The following is a 15,982-nucleotide window of genomic DNA, read 5'->3' as shown; positions in this document are numbered from 1 at the left end:
CTCAGTACCTGCACTGGGGCAACCTTCCCCCCTCTTGGTCCTGCCCATTCTTCACTCTGCAGGTAGCTTTATCGTGCCTGATCCCTTGGGTGTCCCTTCTACTTTCCTGGGTGGCTCATTCGGTTGAGTGTCCAACTCTTGATTTCGGCTGAGGTCATGATCCCAGGGTCACAGGATTGAGCCCTGTGTTGGGCTCCACGCTGAGCATAGAGGCTGCTTAAGATTCTCTCTGCCCCTCTCCCTTCTCTCTGTCTCTCTCTTTCTCTCTTTCAAGTAAAAGCTAGGGGTGCCTGGGTGGTTCAGTCAGTTGAGTGTCAGACTTCAGCTCAGGTTATGATGTCATGGTTCATGAGTTTGAGCTTCACATCAGGCTCTCTGCTGTCAGTGCAGGGCCCACTTTGGATCCTCTGTTCTCCCCTGTCTCTTCCCTTCCCCATTTGTGTTCTCTCTCTCTGTCTCGAAATAAATAAACAAAAAATTAAATTAAAATTAAATGGAATAAAATAAAATCTAAAAACTAAAAACAAAAACAAAGTGCATCTAGAGCCTGAAACCCATTCTGTGCCTGAGTCGCTATTTATGGTCTCAGGGAATGTTTTCTTTCTTTATTTCTCTTTTTTTGTGTTTGTTTTCTTTTAGAGAGAGAGAGCGGGCGAGTGAGAGAGAGGGGCAGAGGGAGGGAGAGAGAGAATATTAAATAGGCTCCACTCTCAGAGTGGACCCCGACACAGGGCTTGGTCCCAGCACTCTGGGATCATGACCTGAGCCGAAATCAGGAGTCGGATGTTCAACCGACTGAGCCACCCAGGTGCTCCACAGGAAGTGTTCTCTTGAGTCTAGTTGAAGGAGCGCGTGCCCTTGTTCACTGGCTTCTTCTAGTGATTGGGTGGCAGTGGTCTGTATGTCTGTGTGGTTGAAACGGAGTGGGCGGGTGAACCAAGAGAAGGGTGGGCTCCTTCCCTATCTGGGGAGGTGCTGAGCCAGTGCGCGCGCGTATTGAGGTGCTCCTGGATTATTCCAGGGTGGGCCTTCTGCATTCTCTGCGTGTCTGGGAGGCCTGAGCTCACTAGACAAACACCACCCTGGCAGCTGGCCTGCAGGGTATTGTTTTCAGGAGGTGTTTCCTCACTTTGTTTGGGAAAGGTAAAAACAAAGAAAAAATGGCTGATGATTCTGAGCCTCGCCAACCAGGGTGTGAAGTGATCTCAAGCTCCCTGCCTCCCATATTTCTCCTCCGTGCTCCCTTAGGGCTGGGAAACTCCCAGGAGGATCTGGACCCAAGCTTCCACCTGACACTTACGAGACCTCTGGTTGGCAGGCTTGTGCCTAGTGTTGGCTTGTGTCCCTCCAGTGATGCGGAGTTCATTGTGCCCCAGAGAATATGAGCTGCTAAAAACACAACAGACTTTGGAAAGAGGCTGAGAGGTGGTGGCCTGGAGAGGCCGGAGGGACGTGCTCATAAACCAGAACTGGTGGGGTAGACCCCACAGCACTGGCCCCGCAGCTCTGGCAGTAAAGGGGAACAGAATACGCCACCGTAGAATGTGCCACTTTGGTGTGTGGATTATTTGAAGTTGAAGACATTTTGGGCCCAGCAGACTCAGGAAGGGCTTTTTACCTCCTCCTTAACTGCCTAAAAGAATTAGATAGGGGGCCTGTACCAAGAAGAGAGCTATTACCAGAGATGACTTTTTACAACAAAAAGCATTATCTGCATGGCATGGAAAACATTTGTTTACCAAACATTTGCTCTTCCCATCTTCCTGTGAATTCTCTTCCTCCACTTTGAAGTCCCAGACCCCCCACCCCCTTCTTCTTAGCTCAGGATAGCAGATAAGCCTCAATTACCTGACTATCATTGGGAGTCTTCTATTTTTATGGGTTTCCCGTACACATGAAATGTGTTTTTCTCTTGTCAATCTTCTTTTTTTCAGGTTTATTGATTTATTTTTGAGAGAGAGAGAGAGAGCAGGGGAGAAGCAGAGGGGGGGGGGGCAGAGAGAATTCCAAGCAGGCTCTGTGCCATCAGTGCAGAGCCCGATTTGGGGCTTGAACCCACGAACCGCAAGATCATGACCTGAGCCGAAATCAAGAGTTGGCTACTTAACCAACTGAGCCACGCAGGCACCCCTCTTGTTAATCTGTTTTATGTCAAGTTAATTATTAGACCATCCAAAGAACCTAGAAGGAAAGAAGGACAGTTTTCGGCCCCTATAACAGTGTCTGGGGTCCACTGGCCAATGAGGTAAGTCCCAGAGAGAGGGATTCCAGCTCAAAAAGAAGAAAGACTTTCAGCAGAACTGGAGGCCAGTGATTTGGTTTTGGGGAACTAATGAGTTTTCTGTCACTGAGGAGTACATAGACAGTAGCCCGTAGGTGGGACTTCAAGAGCTTCCAGAAGGCCCCCAGAGGGGCCCCTCCTGATGGGACAGGACCCTACCGACCCTACCGAGGCAGGCTAGGTCCAAGGACCGAGAGGGGGCCCTGCAGGACGAGCCAAGAAAGTTGGTTTCACACAGGATAGAAATCAAACGCGAACCAGGTGGAAGTGAGAGCAGAGTTTAATTGAATAGCGTAAGTGATGGCACACAGCTGAGGGAGTATCTGGGGGACTCAGAAAAGGAGGGAGTCTCTCCGCCACTTGGGGTTAGGGGTTTCTATTGGAAGGGGGTCCAGGATACACGTTCCTTCAGGAATCCAGGGTAGGGTCTGATCAAAGGCGAGTGTCAGGTGAACAGTAGGTGTTTTTCCATAAATCACCAAAGGTAGGGGGGATTGATGCCAGTGTCGACCGAGGTTTGTTCAAAGCTACCGTCCTGGAACATGTTTGGGATCCAATTCTTCTTACATAGTATCAGGTGTTTGGGGGCCTGGGAAGAAACTTAGAGAATGATTAAGTTTCTTGTCTCCCTGTGGAGTGGGAACATAGCTTCTTTGGTTTACTCAGATGCAAAATATAGAGCATGAGCAAACTTAGGAGAGAAACAACCAAAATGGAGCCTTTCTAAAATGGAGTCCCTTCACTTTCTCTATCTCACTCCTTTGGGAAGATGGCCAGGAAGGGTATCTCCTCCCCAAATCCCCGCTGGCCCATGTGAGAGAGGGCTGGCAGGCTGGAGGGCTGGGGCGGTGGAGCCTGGGCATTGCCCAAATATCCTGCTCTCAGGACATGCCTCTCCTCTGGGCATCAGCAGTTGGACTTTGGCTTCCTCCCCAGTCCGGTTTCTATCCCAGCTCCTATCACGACTCCACACATTCTCACAGCCAGGTGAAGGCAGGACTGCTAAGGAAAACCCCACTGCCCAGCATAGACCAGAGCACCGCAGTGCCCTCAGACTCCTCAGGGCTGGGCCTCACCTCCCTCTAGTGCCTCCTGGACCCAGGTGAGTGAGGGGCCTCCCCTCTCAATGCCCAGACCTGCTGCTCCAGTGAAGCCTCTGGGGTCTGACCAATACACCTTGCCCTTCCTGTGCTGTGAGCCTCGCCTCTCTCCGGGAGAACTCCTTCACAGCCAGATTCTGGAAGGGCAAGCCTACTTCAGGGACAGGCACTGATAGGGAAGGCGGTTCTGGGACACTGCACAGGGGAGGTAGTGGGAGCCAGAGGGACCCTCCTTCAGCTGAGGGTCTTGCAGGTGGGTCTGCTCTGGGTGTGAGGCAGGGGGAACCCATTCAAATGAGATGTAAATTACCTACAGTGCCCCAGCCTGTCCCACAGCCATCCCTTCCTCTTCCTCCTGCCCCAGGGAGACCACGCTGGGTCTGAGCAGCCACCAAGGAGGCTCAGAGCTGGGTCAGCCTCTTCCCCTCAGCCCCTTTACCCTTAAGAGAGTTTTCTTTCCTCTGACAGCCTCAGTTTCCCCACACGAGCTATCTCCAAGAGCTTGTCTCGAGTGAACTGAGGCTGTCTGGCCAGGCCTTAGGGTGAGGTGGCCTAGGGGGTGGGGGGATCTTGGAGGCCAGAGAAAGCAGGAGGCAGTCTCAGTCCTAGGGCCTGACATCCCAACAATGTGGCTAGCCAGCCTCTGGCTCCAAGGTGAAAGGTGATGGGCCTGGGGGTAGGGGTGGGCAAGAGGTGGGGACAGCTTGTGCTCTAGGTATTCAAAGATCAGGATGGTGGGGGCTGTGCACCCCAAGTGCAGGCAGTAAGAGGGGCATCATACGCAGAGAATTTAAGAACAATAATAAAGTCTATCTGCTTTTTATTTTCACCCTGTGCCAGCGCTTTTAAACCAGGTGAGTGACAAAAGACTCCTCTCTGAAAGTCTTACTGATCAAAGTTCTAAACAATTGCTACAATTACTATTGAATTTTTATAATAAACAAAATAAGCTTCAGATTAGCACCTTTCCTACTTTTTGAGGAATATTGTGTTCTACATAAACGTTCGCTCAGAGAATTCCCTGTTACACACGCACGCAGAAGCTGTAGGGTCCCCACTGCCCATTCTGGGCCATTCCTGTCTCCAGCCCCTGCAGGACATGGTCCTATGTGTAAACAGTGGATTCCAAATACACCAGGATAGTCCAATGATTGTAAAGATGAAGAAACAGAACTTGAGTGCCTTCAATTCTGCCACTCTGTGACAGCTTGGAGGTTTTATTTCTGTTTAAATTTAAGCTAGTTAGGGGTGCCTGAGTGGCTTAGTCCATTGAGCGTCCAACTTCAGCTCAGGTCATGACCTCAAGTTCTGGGAGTTCGAGCCCCACATCAGGCTCTGTGCTGACAGCTGAGCCTGCAGCCTGCTTCAGATTCTGTGTCTCCCTCTCTCTCTGCTTACTCCCTTGTTCATGTTCTGTCTCTCTCTGTCTCAAAAATAAATAAATGTTTAAAAAAATAATTAAAAAATAAAATTTAAACTAGTTAAATGGTGCAAAGTAAGAGAGCTAATAATTTTTGTCTGATAAATGCAAACTCTAGTTCATTATGAAATATATTCATTTCATTTCCTTATCATGTAGAGGAGGGAAGTATTAAAGAATGGTCCACTATGAGAGTCAGATATGCTTGATAGAGTCAAATTTCTTGATCAGCTCTGCAGAGGGGAACCCAGCCACTTCTCCACCCTGGGGGACCTTGACCCCATGGGAGGGCAGGGAAGGTGTTCAGCCTCCCCAGACAGAGAAACCGCCCTCGCTGACATTCCCAGCCCAGCAGTGGGCACCATCCCCCATTCCAGCTTCACCTGTGGGTGAGAATCCTCAGTGTAGCCTGAAGCCACCTCGTTGTACCAGGTCAGAGGGGCAGGGAATGGAAAGGCCCCAGCTTAGCCGTGAGGGAGCTCTGATGAGAAGCCGAGGCCCCAAGTGTCCCAACCTCAGCCAGGGAGGACAGCCTGGAAGATGTCTAGGAAACCGACAGGTGCTCTCCAGCTTCAGCCTGCATCTCCCATCCTACCCCACTGTCTCCCCTGCATGATTGGAGGTGCATAAAATATTGCCAGTGTCTCTTAAGCATTATTTTGAGCTGAAGATATTTGAGAATCAGCACATGCAGAAAGAGGCGCTTTTTTCTTAACTTCCCCTTATCTGCCTAAAATCAGAGCCTCCCAAAAGAATTCCAGCGTCATAGGGGGCGCCTGGGTGGCTCAGTAGGTTAAGAATTCCAGCGTCATAAACCCCCTCCCCAGGAGTTTTGCAACCAGAGAAGATTGACTCCTGTCACCTGAGACCAGGATAAGAAATCACCTAAACAGACATATCACAAAACAATCTTATCTCCCATCTATTGTAGAGGCCCATGTATCTTTCCTAAAAGTCATTTGTTTTCCCATAAAGTGTCATTTCTCCCCTCCCCCTTCCCTTATTGAGACGGGATCTAACATCTGACAAGGGGAAAATATACAGAGAACTCATGCAACTAAAGAGCAAAACAAAAAACAAACAATCCAACTAAAAATGGGCAAAAGAACCGAATAGAGATTTCTCCAAAGAAAACATCCAGATGGCCAATGGATACACCAAAAGATGCTCAACATCACTCATCATCAGGGAAATACAAATCAGAACCACAATGAGATATCACCTCACACCTGTTAGAATGACTGTCATCAAAAAAGACAAGAAATAATGAGTGTCGGCAAGGATGTGGAGGAAAGGGAACCCTGGTGCACCATTGGTAGAAATGCAAACTGGTGTAGCCACCATGGAAAACAGTATGGAGGTTCCTCGAGAAATTAAAAAGAGCTGCCCTATGATTCAACAACCCCACTTCTAGGCATATATGTAAAGGAAAGGAAAACAGGATCTCAAGGACATGACTGTACTCCCGTGTTCATTGCAACATAATTCAGCACAGCCAAGACATGGAAACAGCGTAAGTGTCCATTGAGGGATAAATGGTACATATATGCAGCGGAATATTATTCAGCCACGAGGAAGAAGAAAATCTGCCATTTGCAACATGGATGGACCTTGAGGGCATTATGCTGAGTGTCAAGCAGAGAAAGACAAATACTGTAACATATCACTTGTATGTGATATGTGCAGAACTCATAGAAACAGAGAATATGGTGTTAGTTGCCAGGGGCTAGGAGGATGGGGGCAAGGGAGAATTGTCGGTCCAACAGTACAAACTTTGAGTTATAAGAGGAATGAGTTCTGGGGATCTAATGTGTAGCATGGTAATTATAGTCAATAATACCGTATTATATAGTTGAAAGTTGCCAAGAGAGTACATCTTGACTGTTATCACCATGAAAAGTAAATACTCATTCTATGACATGATGGAGGTGTTAGCTAACCCATGATGGTAATCATTTTGCAATACATAACTGTATTAAATCCACATGTACTACTTAAACTTACACAATGTTGTATGTCAATTAAATCTCAAGAAAACTGGAAGACAAAATTGGGTGTAGGAGCCCCAAATTCTGACTGCTTCTTTGAGCACATTTTCCATGAGCTCCTGCATTAATGCATGAATAAACTTTATCTTTTCTCCTATTAATTTTTTAATCTGTTAGTTTAATTCACAGGTCCTCAATCGCTGGATCTAAGTAGGTAGAGGAAAAGTTTGTCCTCCCCAACATGATTAAAATCAAAATAGTACTAGGTAACATTCATCGATCATGTACTATATGCCAGGCCCTGTCCTAAACCTTTATATGTGTTATCTAATTTAATCCACCTAATATCGCTTTGAGGTGGATGCTGTTGTTAGCCCCATTTAATAAAAACAAAAATTGGGCACCTAGCTGACTCAGTCGGTGGAGCATGTGACTCTTGATCTTGGGGTCATGAGTTCAGGACCCACACTGGGTGTAGAGCTCACTAAGGAAAGAAAGAGGAAGGAAGGAAAGAAGCAAGGAAGGAAGGAGAGGGGGAAGGAGGGAGGGAGAAAGAAATATAAAAATAAAAACAAAACTTAAGGCATAAAGAGGTTAACTTGCCCAAGGCACAGAGAATAAGCAGTGGAGCTGGGATTTGAACCAGTCACACCCAGAGCTCAAGCCTAAGGAGCTGGGGCCAGGCCACAGGTGCTGTGGGTCCTGCTTCTGGCTCTGCCACCACTGGCTCTGTAACTTGGGACCTCAGTTTCCCTGTCTTCACAGTGGGGTAGTAATGTCCCTCCTAGCTCTGATAGTTCTCAGTCCCAAGACAGTGGGGCCGGCAAGGACGCCAGCTGGAGTGTGACCCATCTACATGGCCAGCAGAGATAATGTCGTACTACAGGAAGAAGCCATTGGCTGCAGAGGAGGGGCTGGGCTGAGGCCCTAAGACTTGGGTGTTCTACCCACTTCTGCCACTGCCTTACCGTGGACCTTTGGACCAATTGCTTGTCCTTCTGAGTCTCAGTGCCTTCATATCTCATCTACCTGGTCTTTAGTCTTGAAGATCTGAAGACAGAGTGTAAACTATATAGAATATACTCAAAATGTAGAGTATCAGTGCATGAATTGTGAGTCCCAGTGATATGGTGACCGCACCTCAGCATCAACATATGAGGGTTGCCTAATTTGCATATTTATCAGACCTGCTGCCAGGTTTGAGGGGGTGGTGGAGCCTGCATATGTGCCAGTCCAATCAAGAGCAACACCTCATTTAACTAATTTGCATGTAGCCAATCACAGTGAAGACATGAATGGCAACTCCCTTAGAGGAACTGTAGTATGATAAAAAAAAAATATTATATATGTAATTGGGGCTCCTGAGTGGCTCCTTTGGTTAAGTGTCTGACTCTTGATTCAGCTCTGGTCATGATCTCTCGGTTGGTAAGTTCAAGCCCCGCATCAGGCTCTGCACTGAGAGTGCGGAGCCTGCCTGGAATTCTCTCTCTCTCTCTCTCTCTCTCTCTCTCTCTGCCCCTGCCCCACTCTTGCTCTCTCTCTCTCTAAATAAATAAATAAATAAATAAACTTTAGAATTTATGCTAATGAGGTGACTTAGGGTGGGTGGCCCCCAAGATAGTTTCAGGATGGGGGCTGATCACCAGAAACGCCAAATATGTGATTTCAGCTCCACACCCACCCTGACCTGGGAGGAGGGAGAGAGGGCTGACTATTGGATTATAAAAACTCTTTTACAACGAGATTCAGAGAGCCTCCGAGTTGGTAAATACATGAAGGAGCAGGGTGGGCGGGTACTGTAGCTGCAGAGGGCACGGAAGCTCCGTGCCTTATCCCCATGCCTTGCCCCATGCGTGTCTTCCATTTGACTGTTCGTTTGTATCTTTTATAATAAGCTGGTAAGTGTAAGTAAAGTGTTTTCCTGAGTTCATTCTAGCAAATGACTGAAACTGGGGGGTGGGGCGATTGTGGGAACCCCTGAGTTTATAGTCAGCCCAGCAGAAGTGTGCGTAGCCCAGGCACCCCATTTGCAACTGGCATCTGAAGTGGGGCTAGTCTTGTGGGACTGAGCCCTTTAAGTTGTAAGATCTGAGGCTAACTCCAGGTAGACGGTGTCAGAATTAAGTTGACTTGCTGGACACCCAGTTAGAGAATTGGCTGTTGGTGTGGAAAAAACTACACACGGGAAACACAAAAACGGAGTTCTCCGCTACAGAGTGTAAGAGCCATGCTGGGTGCATGCTGTCTCTCAGCAACATGCACAGAAAAGTTTGAAATAAAGGGCAAGTGTCCATCAGGAGGCTCTGCGTGCTGCCATGAAGAGCTTCAAACCAGAGCTGCTGCAGAATAACATTCGGGGAGCCAGCACTGTTGGCGAGAGAGCGCGTCTATACCAGTAAAGCAGACCACCACGGGCATCGCCTAGAGCCGTGGCCCGTTTACTTCTGCCCCAAAGCAATGCGTATGATTCTATATTAGGATCTTTTGTAATATCTTTCTTTTCTTTTTTTAGTTTATTTTGAGAGAGAGAGAGAGAGAGTGTTCGTGCGCATGAGCAAGCAGGGGAGAAGCAGAGAGAGAGAGAGAATCCCAACCAGGCTCCCCTTGTCAGCTCGGAGCCCCATGCGGGGCTGGAACTCACAAACTGAAACTGGGATCGTGACCTGAGCTGAAATCAAGAGCCGGTCGCCCAGGCGTCCCTGTTTTAGGATTTTTTATGTTGAATAATCATATAATAAGTGTGAATAATTTGGAAATGTTTCCCATCTTATCCTGGGTCCTCTGAAAAACCGAGTTGGATGCAAGGACTAAGGACTAAGGTGCTAACACTTTATTTGGGAGAAGAAGGAAAGCGAGGGAGGCCAGGGGAGGAGGAATGCACTGTGTGATGTGTGACCGAGCTGACGGTATCCTCACAGCAAGCAAGCATGTCCCTCTGCATGGGGATGTGGCCAGAGGGTTACAAGGAGGAATGGCACCTTGGAGCAGTCCCAGGGGAGACAAACGAGGCAGAATTTACCTGCCCAGCTGCTTCCCATCTCCTATTTCTTGTTGGCCAAGTTTCACCTCAGTTGGAGTGAAATCACCCATTCTTAGGGGTTCGTCACCAAGTTCCTCGGTGGTGCGATCCGTGCCTTGTGATGTGGCATTTTCTCCTATTCTAAAAGCGGAGCGTCGCCCAGTGCTGGTGGTGTGCCGGACGAGAGGACTAAAGCCGATTGCTGAGTGAATCTGAGCAAATACTCAAGGTCTGCACCCGCAGATGCTCTTCTGTTTGGGATCCAAAGTTGCTTTGAAGCCTGGAGAATCAGTACAATGTGTTCACTGTAGGTTGACACACTTTCTCCCTCTGTAAAATGAGGGAGCTGAGGATGACCTTCATGTCTCCCTACTCCAATTCTGGGGCGGGGGGGTAGGAAGGCCACCAGGGGCCCAGCACAGCTCACTCACACCTCTGCCTTCAGCTGCCTGTGACCACACCCCCACAAGCCATCTCCCAGCACAGCCCAATAACAGAACTCACATTCTCCAGTAACCACTTACTGTACGCCAGGGACCCGTAAGTGAATCAGACCCCGTCTCTACTGTTTGATTGCTAATAATAGCCGCCCCTAATACCATCTTTTATTGTAGCAACAGCTTTGTGTCTGGCGTATAAGCATGAACATACACACATGCGTCTTGTTTAATCCTGCCCCCAACCTTGAAGTTATGCATCATTTCCCCATGTTACAGATGGAAAAACTAAGGCTTGCACTTGATCTTAGCCAAAAGGCCGAGAAGCGATGGAAAAACTAAGGCTTGGATAATGCTCTGGGATTTGCCCAAGACCACGAAGGAGTAGGAGGAGCCTAATGTAGACTTAACCCATACTATAGTTTGAATATTATGGGGAAGTCAACTGAAGAACATACTAGAGGGATGTCCATTTTTCCTTAATCAGGCAGCTTTTCTCAATATACTATAAAGTTGTTTGTGGCCAATGCCCCTGCACACACTTCAGGCTAAGGGTCCTGGGTGGCCTCCTCTCTGGATATGAGTGCGTGAGTGCTTACCCTCTTCCTCTCCTCAGTGCAGCACAGCCTGATAGCTAGAGGGCTGAGCTTCGGCCCCCATTATGGGTCATCATCCAAGCAGAGCTCAGGAGCACACAACTCTTAGGCTGAACTTGTGCCATCAGGCTTTGGGGTCCTCTTGTCCTTTGCCCACACTTTGCAGCCCTCCTTCCTGGTGAGACGCTCCCTCCAGCAACTGGTCTGGAGCATCTGGCCACACCTGGGAAACTGAGCCCAAATCACCCTGGTCTGGGGCTGGTGTTGTATGAAGAGTGCCTCTTCCAAACTCTATCAGGAAGTAGACACCCGGGGCACCACGGTCATTCCCCTCAAGGGAACAAACCGCCATTCTTAATAAGTGGAAATATTTTTTAAGCCAGGAAGCCTGCTGCTCTAAATTTGCTAAAACTGGGTCAATATTTGGCTTCAATCCTGAGGACAAATATCAGTAGGGAGAAAAGTTTTATAGTTGTCAGTGTTCTACAGACCAATGAATGTGGCCAATTACATGTTGTACAGATGGGCAGTGAACTGGGTGTTTGAAAATGTTACCTTTCATTTGTGTAGAAGCAAAAGACACATTTTTAGAAAGTATTTTCAAAAAGAGAAAAGTGGCACACTATAAAAATAAAGTGGAAGAGACGAGCCTGATAGTTGGCGATCAACGTTCCATAACAAAACCGCGTCTTGTTTGTTGAACAAGTTTTTGCCCACTTGCAATGCTCTGTGAGTGCTTTCCCCAAGTGGGGGTTCTCACTGAGGAGGGAGGGAGGGTTTGGGAATCTCTTTGGTCTCTCCTCTCCTTCCCCCCCAGGATCCCCCACCAATGTGAGGTCTGGTGCACTGGCCCACCTGGCCTCCTGTTCCTCCCCACCCACCCCACTGGCCATTCTTCCCGGGACAGGCAGTGATATGATGCATTCAGCACAGTGACTTGCCCAGGGCGAGCCTCTCTCCCACTTCCATTTCTTTTTGGTTTTTTAAGCTTTTCAATGTTTATTTATTTTTGAGAGAGAGAGAGAGACAGAGACAGAGTGCAAGTGGGGGAGGGGCAGGGAGAGAGGGAGACATAGAATTCAAAGCAGGCCCCGGGCTCTGAGCTGTCAGTACAGAGCCTGATGCAGGCCTCGAACCCAAGGACTGCAAGATCATGACCTGAGCTGAAGTCAGAGGCTTAACTGACTGAGCCACCCAGTCACCCCTCTCCCAACCCCATTTGGATGCCTAGCGTATCCTGGCTTGAAGGTTGGGACCCGGGTCTAGACTGAAGGCCTCTGGGAAGGGAAGATGCTTGACTTGACTTTGTGGGCCATCTCTCTGGATCGGAGGAGGATCCATCTGGCCGGAGGAGCAACCTGGTAGTTGGTGGGTCCCATAAATACGTGCCAAGTCTTGGGGCTCATCCACCTCCACCTCCCCATTGGCAGTTCTGCACTTGCCCTGTGAGTATCCCCATACTGGAAGGAGGGGATTTATTTATTAAATAAATAAAAAGAACATTATAATGGTTGAGAGAGAAATCGCAGAAAAAAGGAAAAAGGCTTCCTTTCTGCTTTTTGAACAGGAACGCTATAATTTCCCTTTGCACTTGGCCTGGCAAATTATGTAACCAATCGTGGATGCAGGTTGTGCTGGAGCCAGCTCTCACTGGCTCCCAACTCCATGTTCAGTGACATCATGTTAGAAGCTTAAAAGGGCCATGGTGGTAATAGTACAGAAATCAGGCAAATGCTGCAAAACAGGACTTTTTTTTTTTTTTTTTTTTTAAGAGCTGATTGTTAAACATTTACCAGCACACCATTACAGAGCGTTAAATAACACTGGAAACTTCCTACTCTTGTACTGACTAAACCCAAAGGCCCAAACTTCTATGGAGACAGTGTGGAGCCCTGGAAGGAAGGCCAGGGAAGAAAGCCAGGGACTGACCCAAACCACTTCACCACTGTTAGGATGAGGAAACAAGCTCAGAGAGGTAATGGGACTCACCCAAGACCACACAGCAGGACAACTGCTGAGCTTACATTTGGATCCAAAGTCCTGGCTCTTCGGAGAGGCTCTTTAGAGCTGCATGTCTCCTGTCCCTGCACAGCACCTAGCGCAGGGTCTGAACTTCGGGAATAACTAGGACCAAAGTGCTCAGGAGGAGCAGGCAGGAGGGGAGCTGGGGGAAGGACCCAGAAGTCCCAACCCTGCAGTTTTGTCCTCTTCCAGGACCTTCACAGCCTGAGGCAGAGGCCTGTACAAACGAGCAGCAGGACAGAACGTTCCAGCAGCCAGTGACTACATCAGAGGCACAAATATTTGCTAAGCCCAGGGGCCTCCCAGACATTCTGGCAGGATTGGGGAAAGCAAGTGTATGGAGCCTCTCCCTGTGGGGCCAGGAAATCCAGAGAAGGTAAGAGCCCCTTGAAGAGGTGTCCCCTGACCCCATTCTCTTTGTCACATTTGTATACTAGGCTCTCACACCCGTAAGTATGTAAAGTCCTATCACAAAGCACCTTCTCAGCCGTGAGCAGAACAGAGAGCTGACCCCCCTTTTACAGATGAGGAAAGCCAGGCCCACACAGGGAACAGGCTGTGTGAAAGGGCTGGGAAATGGGAGAGCCTGAAGTGGAGACAGGACCAGAAAGCTAACACCCAGCACCAACAGTCTCCCATCCTGCACTGGGTCTGCTGCCCCCTTCCTCAAGAACTTCCCTTAAGCCTTGGACTAGTTGGATCCTTAAGCTTGGACTAGTTGGTAGTCCCTGACGGACTGCCAGACCATCTTCTCTGGTCAGACCTCCCGTACCCTTGTTTCTTCCCCTCTCTTCTTACCTCCCAGCTCAGGGAGCCCTTGCAGCCCCACACTCTCCCCCAGTCTTGCCCTTCCTGCCTTGCCTAGCTCAGACCTCCAGTCCGGGAAGCTGTCCGGGACTGTTCCTGCCCACAGGGCTCTTGCCCTCACAAGAGTGGGAGCATGAAGGACTGGAAGCAAGGGTCTGGATCCTAGTTGCAGCTCTGTCACCAACTTGCGGGGTGACCTGGGGCTACCCTGCGAGTCTCAGATTGCTCATCTGGACTCAGCTCTCCTGCCTCACCAGGGAACTGAGAGTCTGGGTGGGAAAATCCTGGCAGTGGACACAGGCCACAGCTGCTGGGGTTCTTGTTGGCATCAGCATTGTCCAAACTTTAGGCTCCATTCAGATCCATTGTCATCCAGCCACACCTTGTATTGTCTTCTGCCTCTGGGGAGGGCGAGGGGCTAGGGGAGGCCTGTGTCTGGCCTGAGAGCTCAGCTGGGCTGGGTGCTGTGGGCCCAGCAGCCCCTGCTCCTCTCCACTGGCTCCAGTAAGCCAGACCTGGGTATGGGGTTTGGGGGGCCTGCAGCAAGAGGGTTTGGAGGCCACCCTGAGTCCCAGCCCCTAGGCAGCTGGGTCCTTCAAACCCCCAGGGTGTTAACAACTTTTCCCAGTTAAGAGCAAATTCCCTCTCCATGCCAACAAAATTAGAAAGGGCCCCTGGGAAGTGCTGGAGTCTTCCCTCCCCCCACCCCACCACCAACCCTCACAGACTCTTGAAGGGCCACAATGCATAGAATCAGAGACTGTCACAGCAATGCACCGTAATTGTACAGATGAGAAAACTAAGACCTAAAGAGAGACGGGGACTCGCCACCACCGCGTGGAGACGCTAGTGTGTTCAGAGGGAAGGCCCTTGTCTTGAGACTTCGTGGGCCTTCCAAGCGCCAGCTTTTTATTTAGTTGTAATGTTATTTTGAGTTGCTTTGGGGGATTAGGCCCTTTCGGAGTCACCCATTGGCGCCGCCACTGCTCCCGGTCTTGGACGTCTGAGGTTTTTGGAAACGAGACCAATTCCCACGGGCGCCGAGCGACCTCCTGGAGCGGGTTCCGAGGTCCTGGACTTTCGGATGTCCCAGGACTCTGCTGGGCTCCCTGAGGGAGCGGGGCGGACTCTGGGGGCGGGGCTCCGGGGGCGGGGCCAGTGACTGTGACCCCGCCCCCCGGCCTGAACCCACTCCGTAAACAGGCGGCCACGGCGCCTGGGGGCTTCTGCTGCAAGCCGGGCGCCGAGTTACATCACGGTTCCCGGGAGCTTCCTGCCCCGACAGCCAGGTCCCCGTGGCCCTCGCCTGCCCGCCTGACGCCGGTGTCCGAGGAGCAGAGGGTGGCGAGGCGCCCGCCTGCCCTGGCCTGCTGGCCTGCGCTCTCCCCGCAGGCCCGTGGGGCTTCGTGGAGATCTGGCTCGGCTGGAGGGTGGGGCCTCTGCCTCAGCCGCGCAGAATCTGCGTCTCAGTTTCCCCATCTCTGAAACCAGGGGCTGCGTTAGGAGTGGGTGTCTCCCAGTTGGGGGACGAGGAGATGCTCCTTGAGCCTCGGGCGAAGGGCGGCCCTAGGAGGGGCAGTGACTCTGACTTGGCTTTCGACTTTAGCCAAGTGGTGGCTGCTCACAAAGCCACTTGACTCAGAAGGCAGTCGCGGCCCCCGAGGGCCTTAGGGACCACTTAGCCTCGCAGAAGAAGGATGACTTTGTAGTATCCTAGCCTACCCCTCTCCCCACTTGTTGCGGACGCAGACCCTCTGGGTAAAATGAAAAACTTGGTCTCAGGCTACCACTCTCCCAGAGCTTTGGAAAAGATACTCGGTTGCACAACCTGGAGGGAGATTTCTGCGCAACAACAGCTTCCCCCTTGGGGCCTGAGAGAAACAGGCTGCCTGAGGAGGCAGGGGGCACCTTGCGCTTGGGAGACACCCAAGCAAATGTGGGCCAGAGCTGGTGAGGGAGGCAGTAGAAAGGATGCTTGCTGAGATCTCCGGGGGCTGCCCAGTCCTGGTACTTGACTATTTGGTGATTCTGCACCTACGCTGTCCAAAAAGAAAAGCACTAGCCACATGTAGCTGTTGAGCACTTGAAATATGGTGTGGGGACCCACTCAGAACCCCAGAGCTGGCATGAAGATTATCTTAAGACATTTGAGATTCAACCAATGCAGGAAAAAGGCTTCCTCAGAGCTTCCCTTATCTGACTAAGAGCATCAACTTCTGGGAAGTGAGGCTACCATAAATCCTGTCTTCAAAAGAGCTTTATGGCCCAGAAGAAGATGAGAGACCATCCATACCCGTATAGATAAATATTAT

At 50.0% G+C, this 15,982-nt stretch overlaps 1 long non-coding RNA gene across 1 annotated transcript; it reads right to left on the bottom strand.

Annotated features, from left to right (window-relative positions):
* Positions 1 to 2,549: 2,549 nt before the first annotated feature.
* LOC123582695 lies at positions 2,550 to 13,077 on the bottom strand. The gene is made up of 2 exons (XR_006704517.1): positions 12,831 to 13,077; positions 2,550 to 2,881 (listed from the first exon to the last, which is right to left on the bottom strand). It is a non-coding gene; the product is annotated as an uncharacterized LOC123582695 (long non-coding RNA).
* Between the last annotated feature and the right edge of the window lie 2,905 nt (positions 13,078 to 15,982).

The sequence above is a fragment of the Leopardus geoffroyi genome, chromosome B3 (genome assembly GCF_018350155.1).
Source record: "Leopardus geoffroyi isolate Oge1 chromosome B3, O.geoffroyi_Oge1_pat1.0, whole genome shotgun sequence".
Classification (NCBI taxonomy): domain Eukaryota; kingdom Metazoa; phylum Chordata; class Mammalia; order Carnivora; family Felidae; genus Leopardus; species Leopardus geoffroyi.
This window is presented reverse-complemented; position numbering and strand designations above follow the sequence as displayed.